The sequence below is a fragment of the Crocodylus siamensis genome, chromosome 3 (assembly GCF_052110815.1).
Source record: "Crocodylus siamensis isolate JL-2025a chromosome 3, ASM5211081v1, whole genome shotgun sequence".
NCBI lineage: Eukaryota > Metazoa > Chordata > Crocodylia > Crocodylidae > Crocodylus > Crocodylus siamensis.
In genome coordinates, this window is record NC_143397.1 from 14,862,990 (window position 1) to 14,889,105 (window position 26,116).

At 49.7% G+C, this 26,116-nt stretch overlaps 1 protein-coding gene across 2 annotated transcripts in view; it reads left to right on the forward strand.

Moving 5' to 3' along the window:
* The first annotated feature begins 6,991 nt into the window (after window positions 1–6,991).
* MAPK4 (mitogen-activated protein kinase 4) overlaps window positions 6,992–26,116 on the forward strand; it is a 142,081-nt gene continuing 122,956 nt past the window's right edge. The window contains exon 1 of one of the 2 annotated variants that reach the window (XM_090037787.1): window positions 6,992–7,088. The gene's annotated coding sequence lies outside the window, so the exon portion shown is untranslated. The remainder of the gene's footprint in view (window positions 7,089–26,116) is intronic. The other variant, XM_090037788.1, reaches the window with a different exon arrangement.

The following is a 26,116-nucleotide window of genomic DNA, read 5'->3' on the forward strand; positions in this document are numbered from 1 at the left end:
TGCAAGGTTGCAACACAAGTGTAAGGGGGGAAATGGGCTCTTGTCTAGTCCCAGACCAGCTTGTCTTGAATAGACTCCTTACTCCACCCATATACCAAAAACTAAAAATAAAAGCAAATGGGTGAATCTACACGTTCATTAATGTGCTTTTGCTACTGCACATGAAGTTAGTACCTCTAATACAGGGGTGGGCAATTATTTTGGGCGGAGGGCTGCTTACTGAGTTTTGGCAAGCCCAGCCAGGGGCAAATACATATTAATTTTCTAAATTTTTAGGGGCCCTGCAGGCCAGATAGAATGGCCTGGCGGGTTGCATGTGGCCTGCGGGCCACATTTTGCCCACCCCTGCTCTAATATAAGGTACTAGATAAAGGTGCAGTAGCTGCACAGTAGCAAAGGCAAGTTTTGTTGTGGTGCTTAATGCACAGTAGACTAATTCTGCTGTGCATTAGCACATTAGCATGGGTTTTGCTATGATGCGCTAATACACAGTAGAACAGTCCACTGCACAGTAAGGCGTCTTGTGTAGACATGCCCACTGGATCACATTAAAAAGCTTCTGAGAACAAATCATGCCCCCTTCTCCAGCCAAATCGTCTGAGCTCTCTGCGGATGGGATTCTCACCGAGAGGAGTAGTGACATGATCTGCATGCTCAGCTCTTCTGTTGTCCAGTGACTCCCATAGGGCAGCCTTGTCCGGCTGGAGGCAATTTACAGGTGAAATTCCTAGAGGAAGACGAGGTAGTAATCAAAATTGTCTAAGCAAAAGCAGTACCTGTGTGCGTCTCTGTGTGTGTGTGTGTGTGTGTGTGTGTGTGTGTGTGTAGCAAATGGACCCCAAATATATAGAATCTGTATTTAGAAACTGACTTGCAAATGCTTACCCACGTATGAAACTCGATGGAGCACAGGTGCCACTGAGCTCAACGTGATCATCTGAGGGTAAAGTTACTCCTCTGCATAAAGTGTTTGCAGAATTGAGGTGAAAGTAAGTGCAAGCTATTAGCTGCATCTTGTTTGTACACCACGGGTGAAATGCTGTGCTGCACCCCTTGGATGTTTTCAGGACTCTTTAACTATATTTGGTGTTGTTCTTTAAGCAGCCGGCTGCTGTAATTTAAAGATTGTGAGAGGCTTTCAGCTTTTATTTAAAAAGCAGTTTTTAGCCCCCAGCATTGCAGAGAAAAGCTTAAAACACGATCAGAATGTACCCCCTCCAGGAACAGAGAGCACAGCACAAAAATCCCCAATTTATTACCTTTTTTATTAAAAAAACAACTCATGATTTTTGAGCCGGTCTTACGATGCTGGGTCCTGACACCTGGTGTTTGAACACCTGGCATTGGCGATGCTGAGTCAGAAAAGGTCACAACCTTATGACCAGATGCAGCAGCTACTTGATCATCTAAAGACAGGTGGTTTTCTAACTAGCTCTCCAGTCTGTGAGGTCAAGGGCATGTTTCTTTGGCTAAAGGGGCTGATATACCCTGTACTATGCCCTTCGTTTTCCCATACCTTGAATATCAGCACCCTGGTCGGGAGCCTCTGTGACTGGAGAAGATGGGGTTAGAAAGCTGGGTGTTATCAGCACAGTGGAATTGTTTGATCTGCATCTCCTTGCCTTTCCTTTCAGCCTCATACACACTCTGCATCATTGCCCAACCCCACCATTCGAAAAGGCGAGATTGCCATAAAAATCATGAGATAAAAAAAATAATATAGGGCCTTTTCTTGTTCGCTTTTGATTTGGGGGCCCTATGGCTTCATGTCTTCAAGCTACACCCCTTGTTGGACCTGGTGCTGGCCACGGGTGATGACCTGGTGTGGGGGCTGCGGGTGATGGGCCACCTGGGAGACAGTGATCATCGCTTGCTGGAATTCACCATCCAGCGTAAGGTGGCAAAGGGCTGCAGCAAGGCAACAGCCCTAGACTTTAGGAGGGCTGACTTCACCAAGCTAAGGAGGATCGTTGAGGAAGCGCTGAGGACCCAGAGGGGAAGGGAGCCAGATGTCCAAGGTGAGTGGTTGCTCCTTAAGGAGACGATCCTCCATGCCCAAAGGGAGGTAATCCCAACAAGGGTCAAAGGGAGCAGGAGGGCACATAAACCCCCATGGCTCACTAGCAGCATCCGGGAATGTCTCCTTGCTAAAAGGGAGGGATACACCCAATGGAGGGATGGGGTCATCACCAAGAAGGACTATGTTACAGTCGCCCGAGGATGTAGGGGGGCAGTCAGGAAGGCCAAGACAGAGATGGAGATAGGACTAGCCTCCCGGATTAAGGACAATAAGAAGTCCTTCTTCAAATACATAGGGGGTAAAAAGAGGGTCCCGGGTAATGTGGGGCCCCTGCAGGACACGATGGGCAACTTAGTCGTCATGCCAGATGACAAAGCTAACATATTTAACGATTTCTTTGCCTCTGTCTTACCTAAGTAGGGACCAGTTCAGCCACCTCCCTGCTGGGCCCCCCTCGGGCCCCGGGAGAGACACGCCTGGGCCAGGGGTTAGCGAGGAGTTAGTTAGGGTACTTCTGGAGAGGCTGGACGTATTCAAGTCCGCTGGTCCGGACGATCTTCACCCTAGGGTTCTACAGGAACTGGCCGAGGTCATTGCGGGACCCCTGGCGCGGCTCTATGAGCACTCGTGGTGCTCTGGTGAGGTGCCGGAGGACTGGAAGAGGGCCAATGTGGTCCCTATCTTCAAAAAGGGAAAAAAAGAGGACCCGGGAAATTACAGGCCAGTTAGTCTTACCTCAATCCCGGGTAAGCTCTTTGAAAAAATTCTCCTGGCACACATCCAGGAGGGCCTTGCGGGGGAATGCATGCTCAGGGGCAACCAACATGGGTTCATCAGTGGCAGGTCTTGTCAGACCAACTTGGTGGCCTTTTACGATCAGGTCACCAAATCATTAGACGCAGGGGTTGCTGTGGATGTAGTCTTTCTGGACTTCCGGAAGGCTTTCGACACTGTCTCTCACCCTGTCCTCATCAAAAAGCTGGGAGACTGTGGTGTCGATACCCACACAGTCAAATGGGTCGCCAACTGGTTGGAGGGCCGCACCCAGAGGGTGGTAGTGGATGGGTTCTTCTCGACCTGGAAGGACGTGGGCAGTGGGGTTCCGCAGGGCTCGGTCCTCGGGCCCGCACTGTTCAACATCTTCATCAGTGACTTGGATGACGGGGTAGAAAGCACCCTGTTCAAGTTTGCTGATGATACTAAGATGTGGGGGGATGTGGGTGCACTAGAAGGGTGCAATAGGCTACAAGCTGACCTTGACAGGTTGCAACGGTGGGCGGATGAGAATAGGATGGGGTTTAACACTGATAAGTGCAAGGTGTTGCACATGGGGAGGAAGAACCGGCACCACACTTACAGGTTGGGGAACTCCCCTCTTGCCAGCACGGAGACGGAAAAGGATCTTAGAGTCGTCATTGACTCCACGATGAACATGGGCCGGCAGTGTGGGGAGGCAGTCAGGAAGGCCAACCGTACCTTGTCCTGCATCCACAGATGCATCTCGAGCAGGTCCAGGGAGGTGATCCTCCCCCTCTATGCGGCACTGGTCAGGCCGCAGCTGGAGTACTGCGTCCAGTTCTGGGCGCCACACTTCAAGAGGGACGTGGACGATATGGAGAGAGTCCAGAGGAGGCCACTCGTATGATCAGGGGTCAGCAGGGCAGGCCTTATGAGGAGAGGCTACGGGACCTGAACCTGTTTAGCCTCCACAAGAGAAGGTTAAGGGGGGACCTTGTGGCCTGCTACAAACTGGTCAGGGGGGATCAGCAGGTATTGGGGGAGTCCCTGTTCCCCCGTGCACTGCCAGGAGTGACCAGGAATAACGGTCACAAGCTGGCGGAGGGTAGGTTTAGATTAGATATTAGGAGTCGCTACTTCACAGTCAGGGCGGCTAGGGCCTGGAACCGGCTTCCAGGGGAAGTGGTGCAGGCTCCTAGCCTGGGGATTTTTAAAAGGAAGTTAGATGAGCACCTTGCCAGGGTCATCTGACCCCGGTGCTCTTTCCTGCCAAGGCAGGGGGTCGGACTTGATGATCTACCTAGCTCCCTTCCGACTCTAGCTACTATGAAACTATGAAACCCCGTGATGGCATGGCTTAGAAGCTTAGATGGAAAACAAATGTCGAGTTTCCACAACATCTTTTAAAATTGCAACCACTGCAGTGGCCTCATCTTGCCCTGGATAAGCTCATCTCTGTGCTTTATAACTATATTAGGACTGGCTGCTGTGCGGTGCACTATCACTGTTTCCCCAGTGGATGTATACTGAAGTGTGGGCAGCTTCTGAGATGGGGGGAGAAGGAGGTCACCAGCAGGGTCTGACCCAGTGACTGAACATCAGGTTAGATAGGCATCTGGCTGGGGCCATCTGAACCCAGCACTCTTTCCTGCCTATGCGGGGGGGGGTCGGGTCGGACTCGACGATCTATTGAGGTCCCTTCCAACCCTAACATCTATGAATCTATGAACCTTGTCTGCCCATGTCCCTTGACCAACATGGCTACAACCTATACTTCCTGAGAGAGCTCTGGCATGATACCTAGCCCCTCAGCTCAGTTTCCTCTGCATTCACCATTGTGTCTAGGTCGGCCTCTCTTTGGACCCATCTGCTGGGCTCATCCCTAGACTGTCAGGGTGTGTCCTGCGTGCTTCAAATGGGACTAATATTGCTTCCCTCTCTGGACAGAGACTTCATCTGCTGGTTGCCTAGAGCACTGGTTCTCAACCTTTTGAGCACAAGGGACCCCTGGATTGACTTACAGCACCTCTGATAGCCTCGCAGCACCCCTGTGTAGTCTTGTGGTACCACTGATAGCCTTGCTGCACCCCTGAATAGTCCTGTGGTACCCCAAGTAGCCTAGGGCACCCCCAGTAGCCTCACAGCATCCCTGAATAGTCCTACAGTATCCCCAGTAGCCCTGTAGCACCATGAAATACACTTGCAGTACCCCAATAGCCTTGTGGGCTCTCTGAATAGACTCATGGCCCCCTGGATAGCTTCATGACCCCCAATAGATTCATGGCATCCACCAATAGACTCATGAGACCCCCAGGAGCCTCGTGGCTCCCCCTGGAGAGCCTTGTGGCACCCCCTGAATAGTTTGTGACCCCCTACAAATATATGGTTGTCCCTCAGTATGGGGATAATGTCTGCTGGGGGGGATTACTGGTCAGTTTTAAGGTGTCCGAGGAGTCCAATCTCTGCAAGTTTTTCCATGGATATGACAGGTGGTGCCTTGGGGGGGCACAGCTGTTGGCCAGGATGTTGCGTGCTTTCCATCCTACCTCTGCTGTTTCTTGGCTTCCTGAGCAAGAGGGCTCTCTTTAAAGTAGGCTGTAGCTTGATGTCTGATGAAGAGCCTTTGAGACCCGTTAGCAGCAAGCACTTCCCAATTTGTAAGGTTGATGCCACCCTTCTTAAGGTGTGCTTTCAGGGTGTCCTTGTGGAACTTCTCTGTCCTCCGTGTCCTCTTACCATGACTAAGTTGAGAGAAGAGGACTTGCTTCAGGAGATGAGTATAAGCCCTCCACACAGAGTGGGCATCCCAGCAGAGCTGATGTTTCCTGATCTCCGCCTCTGTGCTAGTTATGTTAGCTCCAGAGATCAGGATGCTGGTCTTGGGCATTGGCCTTCCCATCTACTGTGCAGGCTTTTCCTGAAGCATCACTGATGGGACCATTCCAGGCTTTGATTTGTCACCTACGTCTCCCACCTGTAGAGGAAGTGGGGGGGATAACCATGTGACTTCCTCTTGGACTGTAATAAACCCCCAAAGTGACTCATGACACCCCTGATAGACTCATGTCCAGCCCTGTACAGTTTTGCAGTCCCCCTCCCACAGACTCATGGGACTGCTGGATAGACTTGTAACCCCCCTGAATGCATTAGCAGCCCCTCAGGTAGCCTTGCTGCCCCCAGACAGACTCACAACACCTCCAGACAAACTCGCCCCCCCGAACAAATTGGTAGTCCCTTGGGTAGCCCTGTGGCACCCCCAGATAGACTTGCAACAGCCCCGGATTGACTTGTGGCACCCTGGGATAGTCTCATGACACCCCAGGATAGACTCGACACCCTGGGATAGACTTGTGGCACCCCAGATAGACTTGTGGCACCCTGGATAGATGTGTGGTACCCTGGATAGATGTGTGGTACCCTGGATAGACTCGTGACACCCCAGAATAGACTTGTGACAGCCTGGGATAGACTCGCGACACCCCAGGATAGAATTGCAACACCCCCGATAGACTCGGGACACCCCAGATAGACTCGGGACACCCCAGGATAGACTAACGGCACCCTGGGATAGACTTGTGACACCCCAGATAGACTCGTGACACCCCAGAATAGACTTGTGACAGCCTGGGATAGACTCCCGACACCCCAGGATAGAATTGCAACACCCCCGATAGACTCGGGACACCCCAGGATAGACTAACGACACCCTGGGATAGACTCGTGACACCCCAGATAGACTTGTGGCACCCCCAGATAGACTCGTGACACCCCAGAATAGACTTGTGACAGCCTGGGATAGACTCCCGACACCCCAGGATAGAATTGCAACACCCCCGATAGACTCGGGACACCCCAGGATAGACTAACGACACCCTGGGATAGACTTGTGACACCCCAGATAGACTCGTGGCACCCCCAGATAGACTCGTGACACCCCAGAATAGACTTGTGACAGCCTGGGATAGACTCCCGACACCCCAGGATAGAATTGCAACACCCCCGATAGACTCGTGACACCCCGGATAGACTCGGGACACCCAGAATAGACTCGTGACACCCCAGATAGACTTGTGGCACCCTGGATAGATGTGTGGCACCCCGGGATGGACTCGCGACACCCCGGATAGACTCTCAGCATCCCTGGACGGCCTTGCGACCCCCGCAGACAGCCCCGCCCCCCCGCCCCGCGCCCCCCCGCACCTGGACCCGCCCGCGGCGGTGACAGGCAGCGGCCGCGTGACGTCAGGGCGGCGCGGGGAGGATGCTCGGGCTCGGGCTCGCCGCCGCTGCCCCGCGCTCCCGCCGGGCGGTAAGTGCCTCCCGCCGGGCGGTAAGTGCCTCCGCCGCCCCTTTGTCCGCGCGGCCGCGGGGCGGGCTGGCGCGGGACGGAGGCCCCCGCCCAGATGTTGCCAGCCGCGGGGCGGGGGCGCCCCCGGTGCTGCCGGGGCGCGGGGCCGGGGTCTCCGAGCCGCGGCGGGCACCGGCAGCCCGGGCACGCGCCCCGGTCGCAGGGGTCGCGGCTTGGCAAGGGGCAGCTCTCCGCAGTCGGCCCCTACCCCTGGTTTGGGTGTCGGGGAAGGGGCCAGCCGCTTGCTCCTGGTCGGCAGCACTTCTTTTTCCCAAGGGGGACAGTGCTGGGCCACCGAGGCGGGGTGGGGGGCGGCAAACGGCGCGCCCGGTCCCTTAAGGATTAGCCCCCTAGGACTCCTGGTCCCCAGTCCAACACTTCTTCCTCTAGACGAGACGTTTCCTCGGGTGGCGTTGAATCAAGTTTGCCTTGTGCAGGGAGAAGTGTTTGTTGGACGGGTGTGCGGCGCCTGTTCTGAGCAAAACGGGGAGATTTCAGAGAGCGGGGACTTCAGCAAAGCTCCCCTTGGTTTCCGTGCGGTGGTATCGGTCGTGTCTGAATTCGCTTCAGTTTTCTGTGTGTTGAGACTCGGAGGAAAGCTTGACTCTGACTGCCTAGTTTTCAGTGAGTTTTGCATGGTTTCTAGCTGAAAAGCACGCACCAAAGCTGACATCCAGGTTTGCGTCCAACGCAGATGAAGATTGTTGGACAGTCTGAGGGTGCTTGATAAAGCCTGGGCTCAGCGCTGAGTTTGCAGGAAACCCAGCTGAATTCTGTCTTGTTCAGGTTTTGGACAGTTCTCATTATGAAACATCCCCTGTACCCAAACACCCACAAGCACAGATCAATGCAATGTTATTGCAGGGAAAACAGCCCGTACTGTGCAAGTTTTGCCGAAGGACAATAAAGAGTCAGGGCCCTCGGATATGTCAGGGACTTCCCATGGGGCCTAAGGCTGTGTTACCTGTGTCAGTCTGTCCCAGTCCAACCCTGACGAGCTGGCACTGACACTTTTCTTGTCCTATTTCCCTGCTCCCAGGGCTGCACACACAGCATCACTCAACTCCTTTGTGAGCTCGAAGCATTTTGAGAGGATGACGTCGGTCTTGCATGTTCTTGCAAGGGGATAGCTAGCTTCTCTTGAACAGAAAACTCTCCAGTGTTGCAGGCTCCCACTTGCTTCTTGTCTTTCCTACCATGTAAAAACAGATAAAATATTTGTGCTGAGCCAGGCCATGGTTTCTAGCATTTATTTCTGATTTTTATATGCCACCCTCCCCGAAAGAGACTCAGGGTGATTTCCAGTAAAAAAAACAGATAAGCTATAAAGACCGGATAAATATAGTAAATAAAATAATATAGATCAGAAAAACATTTCCCAGAAAATGCCCCCAAACAACCCCATCTGCCTGGCCAGATAAAAAAAGATGTTGCAGTGCTTCTGGAGGATAGCCAGACTCAGCTCTGATGGATCGCAAAGGGGAAGGAGATCCAGAGCTGAGCAGTGGCTACAGAAAATAGGCTCCCAAATGTTTATGCCAAACAAACTTGGCACATAGGTGGTACTTGCAGGAGGGTGGCCTTGGCTGACCTTAGAGAGTGTGATGGTGATGCAGCTCCCAATTACTTGAGCATCCGAGTGCTTCAGTCATTAAAGGATTTACCTTCAAAACACCTGATGAGGAAACATCCTGAGCCTTGTTTTACAGATGGGGAACTCGAGTACAGAGTGGGTCACCTGAGGTCAGGCAGAAGCTGCTGTGTGTGAATTCAGCCCAGATCTGCAGAGTCCCTTTTTTGTGCATTCACCACAACATGATTTTTTCTCTGGGAAGCCAGTCAATTGGCAAAGTAGCCCATTATTCCTCTAGATACTGTGTTTTAATCATAACTCTGCTGGATTTTTTTTAAATTGCATGAATGTGTTCCCTAAAAGTTGCAGGTGGAAATGATGCTGCGAGAATCTAATTGCTCCCCCCTGCTGCCAACTGTGATGCACCTGGCTGCATAAGATACCGGTAGAGGCTGAGCTCAGCAGAAGTGCACAAAAGCTACAGATGGGAATGAAATGAGCTTTTCTATATGCAGGACGACAATGCGCGTGGTGGGATATTGTGTAGAGCTCGGTGTCACGAAGGCAGCCGCTGCCTCTTCGTGTTGACATATGAAGCGGCAGCACATGGGACAATGCTACGTCAGTCAGAACTCCCTTGCTGTTCCTCGGCTTCCTTGCTATTCTTTGCACTGCATCTGCTGCCAACTTCTCATTAGTTTTAAAGATTTGCCTGGGGGAAGTGGTACCATTCCAAAGATGCCATGAGACCGTACATGTAACAGTTTGAAGGAAAGACATCTTGGTCAGGTTGATTGGTTTTGGGGTGGCTGGGGATTTCCACCATTCAGCCACCATTTGTACCCTGCCCCATTCATTTCCAGTAAGGACTTGGGGGAGCCCTATTAAATCATCAATAACAACAATGATCCCCTCTAGCCTTCCCTGTGCACCTGCTGAAGAAATCGGCTGTTCCAAAAAAGGCTCCTAATATTCCTTGGCTCCTGGTAGAGGATGACGTGATGTAGTGATTTCCATTTCCCATAAATCTTTTAAACGTAAGTCCTATTTAGGTCATCTCTCGGGTTTTTACAGTACATTCTTACCAGGCTTTTCTAGTCTAGCCTTAAGGGTCCCAGCGAACGGGCTTTTCCACTCTTTTCTCAGCAAGATCGTTGCATGGAGTAATAGGCAACTAAAAATTGTTTTCCTGTGTTCACCCTACAGTCTTACCTCTTCAGCTTGTCCCTACTTGCCTCCTCCGGGACTCAGTGAAATGATTCCTCTCCCACCATCATCCTCTTGGTGGTTAGGCTGTTTAGAAATGCATGCGGAGATAGTGGCTTTCATTAGTCTCTTATGTCTGTATCGCATGAACAGCCGTGTTAATATTCAGGAAGGCTGCTATCCTCTTTGAGGGGGTGGTAGACCGACGTCGGCTGGCTTCAGCTCGGGTTTGTGGCAGCTGCTGCTGCTGTTTTAAGCCCACGTGCAAGGCTTCTCACGTAGAAAGGCCACTGTGCAGGGGCTGCGGAGGGGTCTAAAATCCGTGGGAAAGTAGAACGGGCAGTGGTGAGGAAGTGAGCTGCTCCAGTGTGTTTGCTCAGCTGACGGGGGTCTTGTGACGTTTTGGAAGCAAATACAACGTCCTGTCTAGAAAGTCTTGACCAAGGCTAGAGGTATCTGCGCTACCTGCTGCTCCTCATGGCCAGCCTGCACTCCTCAGGCACCAGCAGTGTGCGTGGCATTGCACAGACCTGCCCCTCTCCTGGGGGGTTGCATTTGGGTCCACTGCAAGTGTCATGAATGACAAACTAGGATTTCATGACAGCTGCCTCTGGAAAGGAGAGGCAGTGTTCCTTCTCTCTGCTTCATTGCTAAGGGTTTGTAGTAGATTGCCAGGTTGGTTTCTCTGTTGTAATGCGTGGTGTTTTATTTAATAATGTCATTATTTTCACTCCTCTGTAATGCTGCTAAATTCACTTATTTTTTCTGGGGGGCTTCTGGGAAAAGGGTGCCTTGACAGCTGGTGGGTAGGCCCTCTGACGGCATAGCTGGAAGCCTGGTAAATTAGCTTTGATTTTCTTGTGGGCAGTTCAATAACTGCAGAACGGTGTGGGTGGCTATCTGGAGGCCTGAACTGCTTTACTTTCATTTTTGTAATTATGTTTTCAAAAGATATGAGATGCCCAGAGAAGCCACAGTAAACAGACTTGCACTGTCACATTGCATCTCTCCCATGTCTTAAGTACTTCTGACATAAAAGGCCAGGTCTACGTAGACCTCAATTGACCTCAGTTTGTCTCACTCTGTCAACACATTCTTGTTCTTGCTGTTGATCTATCCATGTCTCTGACACATGCACACACCTCAGTTTATATCTAGATCTATATTGGGATTTCGGTTATTCAGGTTATTTCACCATCTTTCCCTCATACTTCATTCTTCGGGATCGCTGACCATTTGGGTTCCATTTTCCCTTAAGCTACTGATGCACTTCTGAGTGCTACAACATAATAGTTACCTTACTTCTGTCTCATAAACCTGACTTAGATGCATAGACACGGAAATATTTTAATTCTTTTGTATTATTACGCCTCACCTGGGAGGAGTAATAATACTGTCTTTGCTGCATGCCTGTAATTTGAGCCTAGACCTCTGTTTTTAATGTAAAACACCTGTAGGGTTGGGAGCCCATGAAGTTGTTGGTTTTGTGGTACTTCCTCAAAAGTTCTTGGTACTTGGACTAAATGTACTGTCCAAAAACACTGGATTTTTTTAAAAAATGGGAAATAGGTTTAATACAGTAAAATTGTGTGATTCGGTGTGCTATGTTCCAGTAAATGACACTTAACATAAATTGTTATTTATTCCAATGTGTATGTAGTTTTTTTTCCCCTTTTGCTGTAGGCATAGTTAGAATGAAATATTGCAAACTGCCTTGTAGACTGAGTTACTATGGGATGCATTTGCAGCTAGGTGTATGCATGGCTGGTTCTTTGATTTTGTCTTTTCTGTACTGCACAAGAAGTCATCTGCTCTGTCCATCTGCTGTTGGGCAGTGCGGGGAGTGAGTCCAGAGGGCTGTTCACAGGGCACTTATCTCTCTTTAAGACATCTGTATTTGTTCTCGGTTTATTTATTTATTTATTTTTCAACCTGAAATAAATCATCCGTCCTTTTGAAAGTATGTGTTTTACTCTGCGGTAACGCGGCAGGAGGCAAACGTCCAGATTGTAATGGCATTGACTATTCTTAATGTGATCTAAACACATGATGTAGGTTAAGTCAGCTCTTAGCACACCAGTAGGCACCTCAGAAAGATTTAAGCTAGACAGATGTAGCTTAGATAAATAGAAATCATAGAAAGCATGCGTTTCGCCGTCTGCTTGCCAGATCGTATGTGGGTGATTAACCCTTCAGCTTGTTGGGTCTTCTAGTTCAAAGAACACACTATATTCTGTCCTTCCACCTACCTTTTGTTCCTGCTTATCCGTCTCTCTACATACACTCTCAAAGCCTTCATGTTATGTGGTTGTGCTCACACTGCCAGTAGCACTGGACCTCACTAGGAACAGCATCCTTAGTCAATACCTGGGCAGCGGGGACGGTAAATACAGCCTTCTGTCAACTTGAAACAAGGTCAGTTTTCAGGAACAAACTTCCTCTGAGACTCTCAAAGTGTTGGGTACCTCTGTCACCTGTCCTTCTAGTCTGTCTTGTGACTGTGTCTTTCAGGGTTCCCCTGGGACAAGACACCAGAAATACTAAGAACCTCATTAAAAAGCCTGTCTCTTGGAGCATTTGTCTAGGTTTTGGAGGCAGGAGATTTGGATACTTGTGAGAAGACTCCAAACCCAAGCTCTCAGCCATGTGGTTTGCTCATCACTACTAATCTTGGCCGAGTCCTGCCTGATAGTGAGAGAGACTTCATTTTAACATTTCATTTCGCACTTCCACATTCTTCTTGAACTCTGGGCATCAAAACTGGGTGCGGTGGGCTAGCACCAGTGCGGTGTACAGAGGCAAGATCATTTCCCTGCTCCTATGTAGCATCCCCTTTGTTATTCATCCAACAGTCATATTAACCCTTTTTACCCCAGGAGTGCACTGAGGTTCATTATCTAAGGTGGGGTGACAAAATATGGCCTGCAGTGCAGGCGGATCCAGCCTACCTGGCGATTTCATCTGGCCCATGGGCGGGTGCCTAAAAATTCACTGTATCTGGCCTAGCCCTGTGCTGCCCATGCTGTGCTCACATGGGGCTGAACCCCGCTCACTCTGCGGAGGCAGTGAGTGCTGCACTCCCACCCCTGCCCTGCAGGTAGGGAAGTGGCGGTGGGCAATGGAAGGGAGGTGGGCAGGAGCAAAGCACGGGTGCAAGGGCCATGCCAGTGCCTTGGGGCTGGGGCTGGCAGGGGCCCAGGATGAGGCAACAGAAGCATGGAGCCTGGGTCAGTGGGGTCCACCTGGCTCCATTGTGCAGGGCTCCCTGGGGCTCGCATGCAATTCCCAGGTTCTCTGCCTGAGCTGTGCACCTCCCGGGGGAGCCCTGTGCAATGGAGCTGGTGGCCTGGCCCTGCTCACTGCCACATGCAGATCATGGGGAAAGCGGGGAGCTCTGTGCTATGGAGCCAGGCTGGCTCTGCCCTTTCCCTGGCTGAACCCCATGACCTGCACTGCCAGCTTCATCGCATGGGGCTCGGGCTTGGGTGGAGAACTCGGGAACTGCATGTGAGCTCCGCACGATGGAGTTGGTGGCCTGGCCATGTGCAGTCTCACACGCACAGCCCCCCAGCCACACCTCGCACACCCTCCCTCTCCATGCATCTCACAACCCCCCCCACACCCCATACCTACCCACACACATGCCCACACATCCCCAAAACACACTGCCCACACACCCACAGGCCCCCCACAACCCCCCCAGACACCCCCCTCCCCCACACCTTACATGCACACATACACAGACCCCCCCCCACAAACTCCATACCTATTCCCAACCATACCCCGTCACAAAACCCACACATCCACACCCCCCTGCTCCCTCCCCCACACCCCACATACACACACACAACCCCCCACAAACCCCATACGCACCCACATGCACACCCAAACATCCCCTCAAACATACTCCCCATAAACCCCATACTCCCCCCACAGACCCCCCACAACCCCCCCACAAATACATCCACATCCCCAACAACCCCACACATCCACACACACCCCCACTCTCCCCTGCACACACTCCCCCACAACTCCCCCAATATACAAAAGTAAAATTTATTTGGAGCTGTATGCAATCACCATTATGTACATTACGCAAACACACACATCAGGGTATCGCCTGACCCTCTGTACCTGCTCCCCAGACCCTGCTGGTGCCCCTCACTCCTGACCTGCAGCCCCCTGCCCCCATGCAGCTCACCCTCCGTCTTGTTTGCCTGCATCTGTGCGCCTACACACTGAGCATGTGATCCCCTTGCATCCAATCGCCTTCCCCCACTGCCTCCAGCCCCAAGCAGCCATGCCATAAGTGCTGGGGAAAAAGCAGAGACAGAGCAAAGACCTGGACATTTGCATGTATTTCAAAAACCCACCCGGATAAAGGACAGAGGACCAAAAAACAGGATGTGTGCAGGAAAACCCAGACATCTGGTAACTCTAGTAGTAGCCTGCTCTGGCCAGGTCATCCTTGAGTAGACCCCACTTACCTCTGCCTGTAGACATACTCCAAACCTGGAAGTACACCAGAGGAGATGCCCTAGGGCAGTGGTTCCCAAACTGTGGGTTGCGACCCCATATGGGGTCACAACATTAGTAGATGAGGTTGCAGGGGTGGGGGAGGGCTGTGGGTTGGGAGCGAGGGGCCGTGCTGAGGAAATGGGACCATAAATGGGGTCATGCTGAGGAAGAGTTTGGGAAGCACAGCTCCAGGGCATTTCCCCCGGCTACTCTGAGACATCAGTCTCCAGTGACTGTGAGAGATGAACCTGGGCTGGCCTCACTGCCGTGTTTCTGGGCTCGGAGCAGATGGCAGAGCACTGCCCTAGCTGGGGCAGACTGTTGCTTCTGTGCAGACATGTGTCCATCCTGCAGGTAAAACTTGTGTTCTTGGTTCACAGATGTTTTCCCTTGCTGTATTGAGACATACTTTTGTTTTAATGATGACCGTTTTAAGCCGGTGATTCAGACTGCTTTGCAACAAAAACCTGTCCTACTCACTGTTTGCCACCCCCTCAGCTGATGAGTGATTTGCAGACTTTTCCAGCAAAGGTTTTATGTCATCACTTAGATCATTGATAATGCTACTGACTGTAATACCCGGAGCCAGTCCTTGAGAGAAACCCTGTTGGAAATGGCTTTGCTCATTGATATTTCCCCATTAACAAGTGCACTTTGAGATCTGTCAGGAAGCCAATTCTGATCCATCTGTGTGGTCTGATAATCCCACTGAAGGGAAGATTTCGGGTCAACGTATCAAGTTCTGTATCAGCATAGCTGCATTTCTAAACCAGAACTTTTTTTTGTGATAAGTTTTATTTGACAAGACCTACATCTCAGGGAACCAGCCTGACTGGCATTGCTGATATCATTTTTTTGGGATCATAGTCTGACATCAGTCCCAGATCAGTTAATGGATTGGTTAATTTGAGACTACTTGGCCTACAGCTCCATGGGCCATGCCTTTTATCCTTCCCCCTCCTACATTGGACTTACATTGGCAGTTCTCTCAGCTTATGGAAAACTATGGAAATGCCTAAATTGTTAAATGTTGAGATTGGTGGTTCAGAGAGTTCATCAGCTTGCTTTTTAAAACTCTTAGGTATAAGCTGTCCAAGCCTATTAATTTTAAAATGTGTAACTAGAAGCTGTTGCCTCATATCCTGTCTGCTACAGGTAATGAACTCCTTATTCCATTCATAATGTCTATAAATGGCTATACCATTGTGATTTCTTCCGAAGGCAAGCGAAAATATATATTTTTACATCCCCATTTACAACTTTATCCTTTGCAGGCAACAGTGGAACAATGCTTGACCTAGGCTTTTATTTTTTTCTATAATATGTTTTAAAAATACCTTCTTCCTGTCTTTAATTTTGTTGGCCATTGATACTTCATTTATACTTTTAGATTTCTTTTACCCAGACACTTATATTTTTAAACATTTTTGTCATATATTTCCCTTTCCCCTATCCTTTATATATAGACTTTTTTTTCTGTTTTGTTGCTACTTGCACATCTTCTAATCAGGATGGCTTCTTGCCCAGTTTAGCTTCTTTCATATGGAAATGTAGCTTTTGAGGCATCCAGTGGGACATCCTTAAGTAACTCCCAATATTTGTTAACACTTCCCACTTTAATTTTATGTTCTCAGTTAGTTGTGCCAACAATTACTTTAAGCTTTGAAAAACTGGATCTTTTTAAACCTATAAAATGTACATATCACTGGATGACAATATCGTTTTGGACGCATTATTTCTATAGCATAAGAAGGGGATAAATTCTAGATTTGTTTCCTATCATTACTATAGGACTGTTCTCATAAAGAAAGAAAACCTTCCAGGGACTGTTCAAAAAGGAAGCCCATTCTCCATGCCACCATAAATATATCCCAGCCACATGAACTTGCTGATACTGTAGCGTCCTCCTGACACTACTGAAACATTCGGTTCTGTGTGAAGTTTTGGAAATGGCATTGGCTCTTCTGTTGAAAGATTTATCTGATTGTTGGTTTTGTTACTGATTATTTGTTGTTTGTTACCATTGGGGTATTTGCCTCTCTTGTTGCGTGTGTGATGAATGATGGTAAATAGCGCTACTTTGGCTACTACCATAAGAGGATAAATTCTATATTTTTGCTATCATTATTATGAAATGGTTCTCATAAAGAAAGAAAACCTTCCAGGGACTGTTCAAAATGGAAGTCCGTTCTGTGTAATTTAATGTCATAAAGTAAAATGAAACCTCACAGTTATGGCTTAGGACTACACAGCAAATTGTGCTTTGATTTAAGTAAATCTTCATGCTGCTGGCAAAATCAAATAATTTTGTTTTATCCATATTTCTTCACCTACACGGGGTCATTTTCTTTCTGCCATGTTACATCTTCCTATTGATCTCCTCCTAGCCCGTCACGTCTTTCAGACCCCGCGGAGAATTTCCTAAGCAGGTGGAATTTGAACCGACTCAGCCCAGAGTCGGACACTGTGAGTTTCCTTTGGTCAGTAGGAAAGCAAGGTTAAACAGCATTGTGTCGTCCTGAGACCTCCATTCCCAAAATTTTATGCAAAGATTTGTATTAATGGATTTAATTCTGGCAAAATGTTCCACAGTGACTTTGTTAGGAGCTGAAGTTCTCTATGTAGAGAACAAATTAGGAAACTTGGAAGCTTCCCTTCATTTGTTTCCCAAGAGCCTTCCTCAGTCCTTACCTGCAAGTTCTAAGGGGAATAAAGTCTTTATGCTCATGCACTATTTTAAATTGCAACTGAGAGAGCCTCTAAATGGCGACCAGTTATAACTGTGATTTGCGTGATGAAGAAATGGGATGAGACCCCTAGTCTGCATAGCCATCAAGGAATTATTGGCCAGATTTTATCCCACCTACTGGCCATCTAAGTGGATTTAGGTGCCTAAGTGTGATTTTGTTCTACCCTGTTCCAGTCCTTGAAAATCCATTAATGGATCTACTTTTGTTGCACATCACCATCTGCCCCTTAAACGGAGTCACGGAGCAAGGAGGAAGAGGACACCCACTCAGCACTGGTATTAAAATTAACCATTTTTAGGGACTTAAGAAGAGTGTAATAAAACCACGCTTTGGGGCTTAAGTCTGCTTGCCTCTCAAATAGGTGGAGTAGATTCTAGCCCTATGTGGCTAGCTACTTAGGTAGTTCCCATCATTGCAGTATTTGAGTGCCACATGGTGACTCCCTTCCTGTGAGGAATGAAAGCCTCATCCTCATTTTACAGAAGATAAAAACTGAGGTACTGAGGGGCCAAAAGGTAATGTTTTCAAAAGTGCATAAGTGACTTGGGAGCCTCTGTTTCATTTTCAAAAGGGACCCAAGTACTTAGGAACCTGGGTTTCTCTGAGAGACAACGAGACACTGACTCCCAAGTGTCTTTTGAAAATGACAACTCACATGATGAACTTTTGAAAATTTTATGTCAAGTGAAATGTCCCAGGCCCCTAGGCATCCTTCTGTGGCAGATGTGGAGCTCAGTCCAGATGTCCAAATCCTAATTCAGTGCCTTAATCATAAACTCATCTGTGCCATCAGATTATATCATTTCAGTCACTTCGCTCCTATCTCCCACTCAAAGTGGCAACCTAAATATTAAAGGATTTTATCTTCTAAGTCATGGATGCTCAATCCTGAGTCTTTGGGCCATATGTGGCCTGCGGACCTGTGTCACCTGGCCTGTGGGGACCCCCCCCACAAAGGGTCCAGAAAATTGGCGGTGGGGGAGCAGGGGCAGCGATCATTGCTGCTCCCCCACTGTTAAATTTCTGGACCTGTGCTGAGTCTTGTTTGCTCGATAATGTGGCCCTGCACAGCTGAGAAACATGCAGGTGGGTCTGTGAACCAACCCCATATGTTGATCCCACACTGGATCTGACCTGGGGGCCGACCCTGTGTCACCCATCCAGCCCACGGGGCCAGATGGTTGGGTACCAGTGCCCTGAGCTCTCCACCCTAACATTAATTTAATAGATTTCCTAGATTTCCTAGACATTAGGGCTGGAAGGGACTTCAGAAGATCATCAAGTCCAGCCAGGGCCAGGAAGTCAGCTGGGGTCACAGGATCCCAGCAAGATAGACGTTGAATTGACTCTTAAAGGAATCCAGAGTAGGTGCTTGCACCACCTCCGGCGGCAGGCTGTTCCAGGTCCTGGGGGCTCGGACAGTAAAGAAGTTCTTCCTTATGTCCAGCCTGAAACAGTCTTGGAGAAGTCTGTGACCATTTCACCTTGTCATCCCATGGGGCGCTCTGGTGAACAGCTTTTCCCCCAGATCCTGATGTACACCCCTTATATATTTATAGGTAACCACCAGGTCCCCCCTGAGCCTGTGCTTTTCCAGGCTGAAAAGTCCTGTAGCTCTCAGCCTCTCATCATAAGGTCTGTTTTCCTGACCTCTGATCATGCGCGTGGCTCTCCTCTGGACTCTCTCAAGCTTCTCCACATCCTTTTTGAATTGTGGAGCCCAAAACTGGACACAGTACTCCAGCTGCGGCCTTGCGAAGGCCGAGTACAGCGGGAGGATGACACCCTGGGATTTGCTAGAGAAGCATCTGTGGATGCAAGCCACAGTTTTGCTCACTTTGCCAGCTGCAACATCACATTAGTGGCTCGTATTCATCTTGTGGTCAATCATGACACCCAAGTCCCTTTCGGCCATGGTGCTAGCAAGTGTAGCACTGCCAAGCCTATAAGCATGCTGCAAGTTTTTCTTCCCAAGGTGGAGAACCTTGCATTTTTCAGAGTTGAAGGCCATCAGGTTTTCATTTGCCCGTTTTCCGAGCCCGTCATGGTTGGCCTGGATCACCATCCTGTCCTCGGGTGTGGACGCTTTACCCCAAAGTTTGGTGTCATCGGTGAACTTGGCCAGTCCACTTCTGACACCAGTGTCCACATCATTAATGAAGATTGAAATGGATAGGCCCAAGGACAGACCCTTGAGGGACCCCACTGGTCACAGCGCACCACGATGATCAACTTTGTCAACTACCCCTCTCTGGGTCCGACCTCGAAACCAATTCCCCAGCCAGCAGACTGTGATGTAGCCAAAGCCGCAATTGGCCAGTTTTTCTAGAAGGTGATCGTGGGATACCAGATCAAAAGCTTTTTTAAAATCAAGCTAAGTGATGTCAATCTCTTCTCCCTTGTCCAGGTGATAGGTCACCTGGTTATAGAAGGAAATGAAATTGGTCAGGCACGACCTACCCACAACAAACCCAGTCTGGCTGTCCCTCAAGAAGTTGCCAGTTTGTCAAGAATGGTCTCTTTGATGATTTTCTCCAAGATCTTCCCAGGGAAGGAGGTCAGGTTGATGGACCTGTAGTTCTCTGGATCTACTTTCCTCCCTTTCTTGAAGACAGCCACCACATTGGCTTTTTTCCAATCTTTGGGCACTTCACCTGAGTGCCAGGAATTATTGAAGATCCGTGCTGGGGCTGGGCTATGATGCTAGCCAACTCCTTAAGTACCCTGGGGTGTAAGCTGTTTGGGCCAGCTGACTTGAAGGTGTCCAGCCTCTGAAGGTGTTCCTTCACATGGTCAACACTGATGAAGGGTAACAGTTCTCCCTCGCCCTGGCTGTCCCATACTGTACTGAGCAGGGTCGTCCCTGGGGGCTGATGAAAAACCGACAGAAAATACCCATCAAGCAGGTTGGCTTTTTCCTGAGGGTCAGTTGTCAGTTGACCCATATGGTTCAGCAGGGGTCCAGTGTTACCCTTGCTTTTCCTCTGGCTCCCCACATATCTAAAAAAGGACTTTTTATTGTCCTTGATACATGTAGCCAGTCCTTGATACGTGTAGTTCAGCCTTGGCTTTCCTGGTTTGCTCCCTATAGGTCCGGACTAGTGCAGAATACTCCTCCTTTGAGGTGGATCCCATCCTCCATCCCTTATAGGTGTTTCTTTTTAGATGCAGGAGGTCCACTAGTTCCCTGCAGAGCCAAGGGGGCTGCTGTGCCTTTTTGCTGCCTTTCCTCTGAGACGGGATAGACATTGCTTGTGCTTTCAGGATTGCTCCCTTGAGGAGCAACCACTTGTCCTGAGCTCCCCTCCCCTTTGGGTCAGATAGAGCTCATCCACACACGAGGAAGCTTTGTGACCGTTCGGATGTGGCCGAGTGCTCTTCCCATGAGATGTCAGGGTGGTTGAAATCTGCCGTGACAACCATGCACCAGGAGCATGCAGCCTCAGCCAGCTCCCTGGCGAACTCCTGGTCAAGCTCTTGATCCTGGCGAGGAGGTCTGTAGTAGACTCCCACCACTGTGTCCCTGTGCCATGTTCTCCATGGATTTCGATCCACAGAGTCTCCAATCATCCACCCTGGGTGCCAGTGTCAGCTTGCAAGGACATGTAGCTTTCCTGGACATAGAGAGCTGCACCCCCGCCCCATTTGTCCACACGATCCCTCCTGTACAAGGTATAGCCGTCTGTACATGTGTCCCAGGCATAGGTAGAGTCCCACCAGGTCTGAATGACGTGAAACCTCCATCATTTTCCCCACCCCTCAAAACTGGCTTGTTCATTTTGGAGCCTCCATCATTATGCATATCAAGTCTGCTTGGTGCTTCTGTGCATTTATACAAACACAAAACAAACCAACCCCCAAGTCAGTAATGACCGGTTTCCATCTGTTACTATCGCTGTGATTCTGTTTGCACAATCCAATTTTTAGTTACACCTGACATGACAATGGTATTAATTACGTGAAAACTGATATATCTGCGACAATTAGCTATGTAAACTAAGATAATAATGCTAATCAAATCTCAGGTTTCAGAGCCCCAGTTGATGCCCTGCAGGGGTCAAGAGGGTTTGTCCTCCTTACATACATCATTGCAGAATCGAGCAGGTGAATTACTGGGGGCTTTTTATCTCCCCTTTCCCAAAGCACACTATTGGCTACAGTGGGAGGAAGGATGTTGAATTAAGTGGATCCGTATTAGTCTCATTTGCTGTGGAAATCCAATTTTAATTATATTGGCAACTTCTTTTAGTTTTCAGTTTTTGTAGTAAACATGAATGTTTCCTTGACTGACAGGATTAAATAGTGTGTCCTATTTACAGAGAACCATCTGCGTGCACTGAAGTGGTAGTTGCTTGCAGGCAGGTAGAGTGCAGGTGTGTAACAGCCTCCCCTGGCTATGGAGAGAGAGTCGCATCCTGTGTTTGGGGTGGGAACTGCTGTGGTGGATACCCTGTGCCAGGCTGCACATGACACTTCCGCACTGGGGACGTGTCCTGAGTTACCTGGCCTTCATCCCCTCCATCTGTTATTTCTCCATGCTGTTTTCCTTTAGACCGAACTTCTGGTTTGTGGGCATGTGGACACTTCTGTCTCACCCCAGTCATTACCATACGCAGCTTTCTGAGATCCTGAGCTGTGTTTTCCCCAGGCGGCGGTGTTACAATTCCTCATTGATCTTATAGAGCAGAGCACTTCCCCAAGCAGGAGCTCTGTGCGTCATCTGCCTCTTGTGGGACCTTGCATAAGTCCCAGTCCTGTAAGCAAGTACTGTAACACGAACAGCCCATTGAACTTGATAGGCCTGACCATGGCAAGTAAGCAATGTACTAGGCAGAAGAGCCAGGATTTGAAGAGCTTGGTTTGGCTTTCTCGAAGAGTCCCCTAGTATCCTGATTTCTACAACGCTTTACTTCTATTTACTCCTTCCACATGCTCCAACCTGCAGAAGACCCAGGCCTCTTTGAGAGCTGTTTCAGCTTGATCCTTTCAAGCACTGGTGTTTGGCAGTGAGGGAAAGCCTGGTAGTCTCCTACATTTATTTTCCATTTGTTTAGGGATCAGTTTTGAGTGAGAGAGCGAGCGGGACATGATGGGATGAGAAACAGATATCCCATGCCCAATGCATATTCAGCTGCAAGCACACCATGCTTCTGAAAGGGATCGTTTGGTCACCTTGTAGATGTGGAAGTAGCCACGCAATCTGGTTGCCTTCAATGGCTCAAATGTCACCACTGGATCCATAAAGGAGACTCTGCGGGGAGTGAATGGGGCAAGATTTCTGAGGGATGATGCCATTTGGACAGAGGTGTAGGTTGGCCAGCCGGAAGAACTCCTCCCGGGGGACTTTTTATCAGGTGGTGGAACAGCGACCTACAAGAGGCATTCAAAGCCCATCACTTAGCAGGTGTACAGCTAGGTGGGAGACTCTTGCGTTATGATGATTGATTGTATGTTACAAACAATGCCTCAAGTGATTTACACAGAGGGAAGGAGTCGTGGGGTGAAAGTCCCGGAAAAGCTCCTTTCAGATTTCCGTAGGGTCTGAGTTTCAGTTATGGCCTGGTCCCCCCAAAAACCTCAAGTTGGGTTCTGCAGAAAACTATGTTGGACTGGTTCTCTAGGGGAAGCAATGAGATGGCTTCATTCCACCTTCCCCTTCCTCCTCCCCTCTCCACCTCTGCATTTGAACTTCTCTGAATTTAAAAACATCCTTCTGTTAGGAAGGCAGTAGGGAGTATCCCTCACCCTGAATTGCCTATGAGCCTCCAGCTGCCTTGGGGTTTGGATGAGACACATGCCTCCTCTCTACAGCGACCAAAACAAAACAAAACAACGATCAAGCCACACTTGCCAGCCAAGTGCAAATCCACCTCACTGCAGTGGCATAAGCTCTACTGATTCAAGGAGGAGTCTGTTAGTTGTGCTCACTGATGCTGCCTCGGGAGAATTGCACACAGTATAGGAGAGGCAGGTTCATTGTGAGGTGAGACAACGGAAGCTGAATGTGGCCAGGACAGCACTCCTGTCTTAGTCTTTACCAATTAATCCCAGCTTTGGTAGACTCTCCAGTGTTGGCAGGTGCAAAAATGCGAGCCTTAGAACAGCCTGCATCCCAGCAGGAGCCGGGAATACTAATGTGCCAGATTTATAGATGGCTCTCTCCTTCAGTTACTTGTCCTGGGTTGTTGCTCCCAAGATGCTGGAGAGAAAAGTTTTGCTGCCCCCCATTCAGACCGGTGGTTGAGCAGCATATGTTGGAAGTCCAGTCATGGGATCCAGCACTAAGTCTGCTCCAGCTGTGTCTAAGGGAGGGAGGTGCCGTGCTCCAGGGTCTGATAATGCTCGTCCTCCTGTGTTATATGTGAATTTAGTGTTGGCAAGAGGCGCTGCTCAGCAGCCTCAGAGAATGAGTTCCTCTGTTCACAAAGGTGCGTGGTGTGGCTGGCAGCAGTGTAGGTTATCTGCGGCCCAGACGGGTGCCAGGCTTGCAGCGACTGTGGCTAGGTGGGAGTCCGTAATCCGGTTCCTAGTGTTCAGTCCCAGGAAGTTTCTTTAAGGAAACTGCCAAGAAAAGGACAAAGTAATGACAACTATGGTGGTGGCTTTGGGTGACGTCTACATGGAGAGATTAGGCTGACAACCTCAAACCCACCTCACACAGACCGGCAAGCAGGTGTTCTTTGGCGATGAGCTGTATGGAAGCCCACACCCAGGCGGGGAACGACCATGCAATCGATTAACTCCATGGGAGATGGGGATTTTGAATGATCGGATGATACTTAACTGGGTACATCTAAGTTAACGTCCTTACATGCTGTGAGGAGCTAGAGCTAAATGTAAATGCAAAACTAGGTCCAGGCTGAATGAAAGGAGCACTTCAAGGTTAGGAGCTGGGATCCTCTTGCCCTGCCTCAAGTGAGACCGATTCCAATTTAAAAATGAGAGAGAAGGGCAGAGAAGAATTGGTTTAACTTCGCAGTGAAAGGCTTCTCTCTTTTCCTTGAGCACTGTCGGTATGCCTGCTATGTTTCCCTGCAGGATTAAACTGTAGCTCTGCCACAGATGTCTGCAGCAAGCACCAAACCTGGCCAGAACCATTCTCCAATTCTTCTGCTACTGTCTTTTTAGGGAAGAGTGAAGCCCCTTGCCCTCTCCCTCATTTTTGTTTTACATTTCCAGATTGCAGTAGTGTAATGAACAGGCCAGTGCATGCATGCAAGTTTACATGCTGCTTCTTTGTACCTGTATATCACCATTACTAATTATCAGAGATTTTCCTTTTAGTGACTTTTACTTACAGAGCAGGAGGCTCTCGGTTCTCTGGCTGATGCTTCCGTAAAGCTCTGGGCAGCCGTGTACAACCACAAAGCCCAGATTGGCTGTGAATTAATTACAGCAGGAAACACTACAACAGAGATGTATGAAGGAAAAAAAATGGCTTTATTTGTACACAACAGCAACGGCAGGACAAATTCCAAGAACATAAAGAAAAGACAATCTTCACCCCCGAGTGCTGAGGGAATTAGCTGAGGTCATTGCAGGACCCCGGCACAGCTGTACGAACACTCGTGGTGCTCTGGTGTGGGGCCAGAGGACTGGAAGAAGGCCAATGTGGTTCCCATCTTCAAAAAGGGAGGAAGGGGGACCCAGGAAACTATAGGCCAGTTAGACTTACCTCGGTTCTGGGTAAGCTTTTTGAGAGAATTATTCTGGCACATGTCCACGAGGGGCCAGCAGGGGAGATTATGCTTAGGGACAACCAACATGGGTTCATTAGCTGCAGGTCCTGTCAGCCCAACCCAGTGGCCTTCTACGACCAGGTCACCAAATCCTTGGATGCAGGAGTAGCAGTGGACATAGTCTTCCTGGACATTGGGAAGGCCTTCGGCATGGTCTCTCACCCCGTTCTCATTAAAAAACTAGGAGACTGTGGCTTCAACACCTACACAGTCAGATGGGTCACTAGTTGGCTGGAGGGCCGCACCCAGAGGGTGGTGGTGGAAGGGTCCTATTCGACCTGGAAGGATGTGGGCAGTGGGGTCTCCCAGGGCTCGGTCCTCGGGCCTGCACTGTTCAACATCTTCATCAGTGACTTGGATGAGGGGGTAAAAAGCACCCTGTTCAAATTCATGGACAACACTAAGATCTGGGGGGATGTGGGCACACTAGAAGGGAGGAATAGGCTGCAATCAGACCTGGACAGGTTACAGGGGTGGGTGGACAAGAATAGGATGGGATTCAACACTGACAAGTGCAAGGTGCTGCACCTGGGGAGGAAGAACCAGCACCATACCTACAGGCTGGGGAACTCCCTTCTCGTCAGTGCAGAGGCAGAAAAGGATCTTGGAGTCATCATTGATGCCCAGATGAACATGGGCCGGCAGTGTGGGGACACGGTCAGGAAGGCCACCTGCACCTTGTCATGCATCCACAGATGTATCTCGAGCAGGTCCAGGGAGGTGATCCTCCCCCTCTATGCAGCACTGGTCAGGCCGCAGTTGGAGCACTGCATCCAGTTCTGGGCGCCGCACTTCAGGAGGGATGTGGACAGCATGGAGAGGGTCCAGAGGAGGCCACTCGCATGATCAGGGGCCAGCAGTGCAGGCCCTATGAGGAGAGGCTACGGGACCTGAACCTGTTCAGCCTCCACAAGAGAAGGCTGAGGGGGGATCTAGTGGCCTGCTACAAACTAGTCAGGGGGGATCAGCAGGCATTGGGGGAGTCCCTGTTCCCCCGAGCACCGCCTGGAGTGACCAGGAATAACGGTCACAAGCTGGCAGAGGGAAGGTTTAGGTTAGATATCAGGAGGTGCGACTTCACGGTCAGGGCGGCTAGGGTCTGGAACCAACTTCCAAGAGAAGTGATGCTGGCTCCTACCCTGGGGGTCTTTAAGAGGAGGTTAGATGAACATCTTGCTGGGGTCTTTTGACCCCAGCGCTCTTTCCTGCCACAGCAGGGGGTCG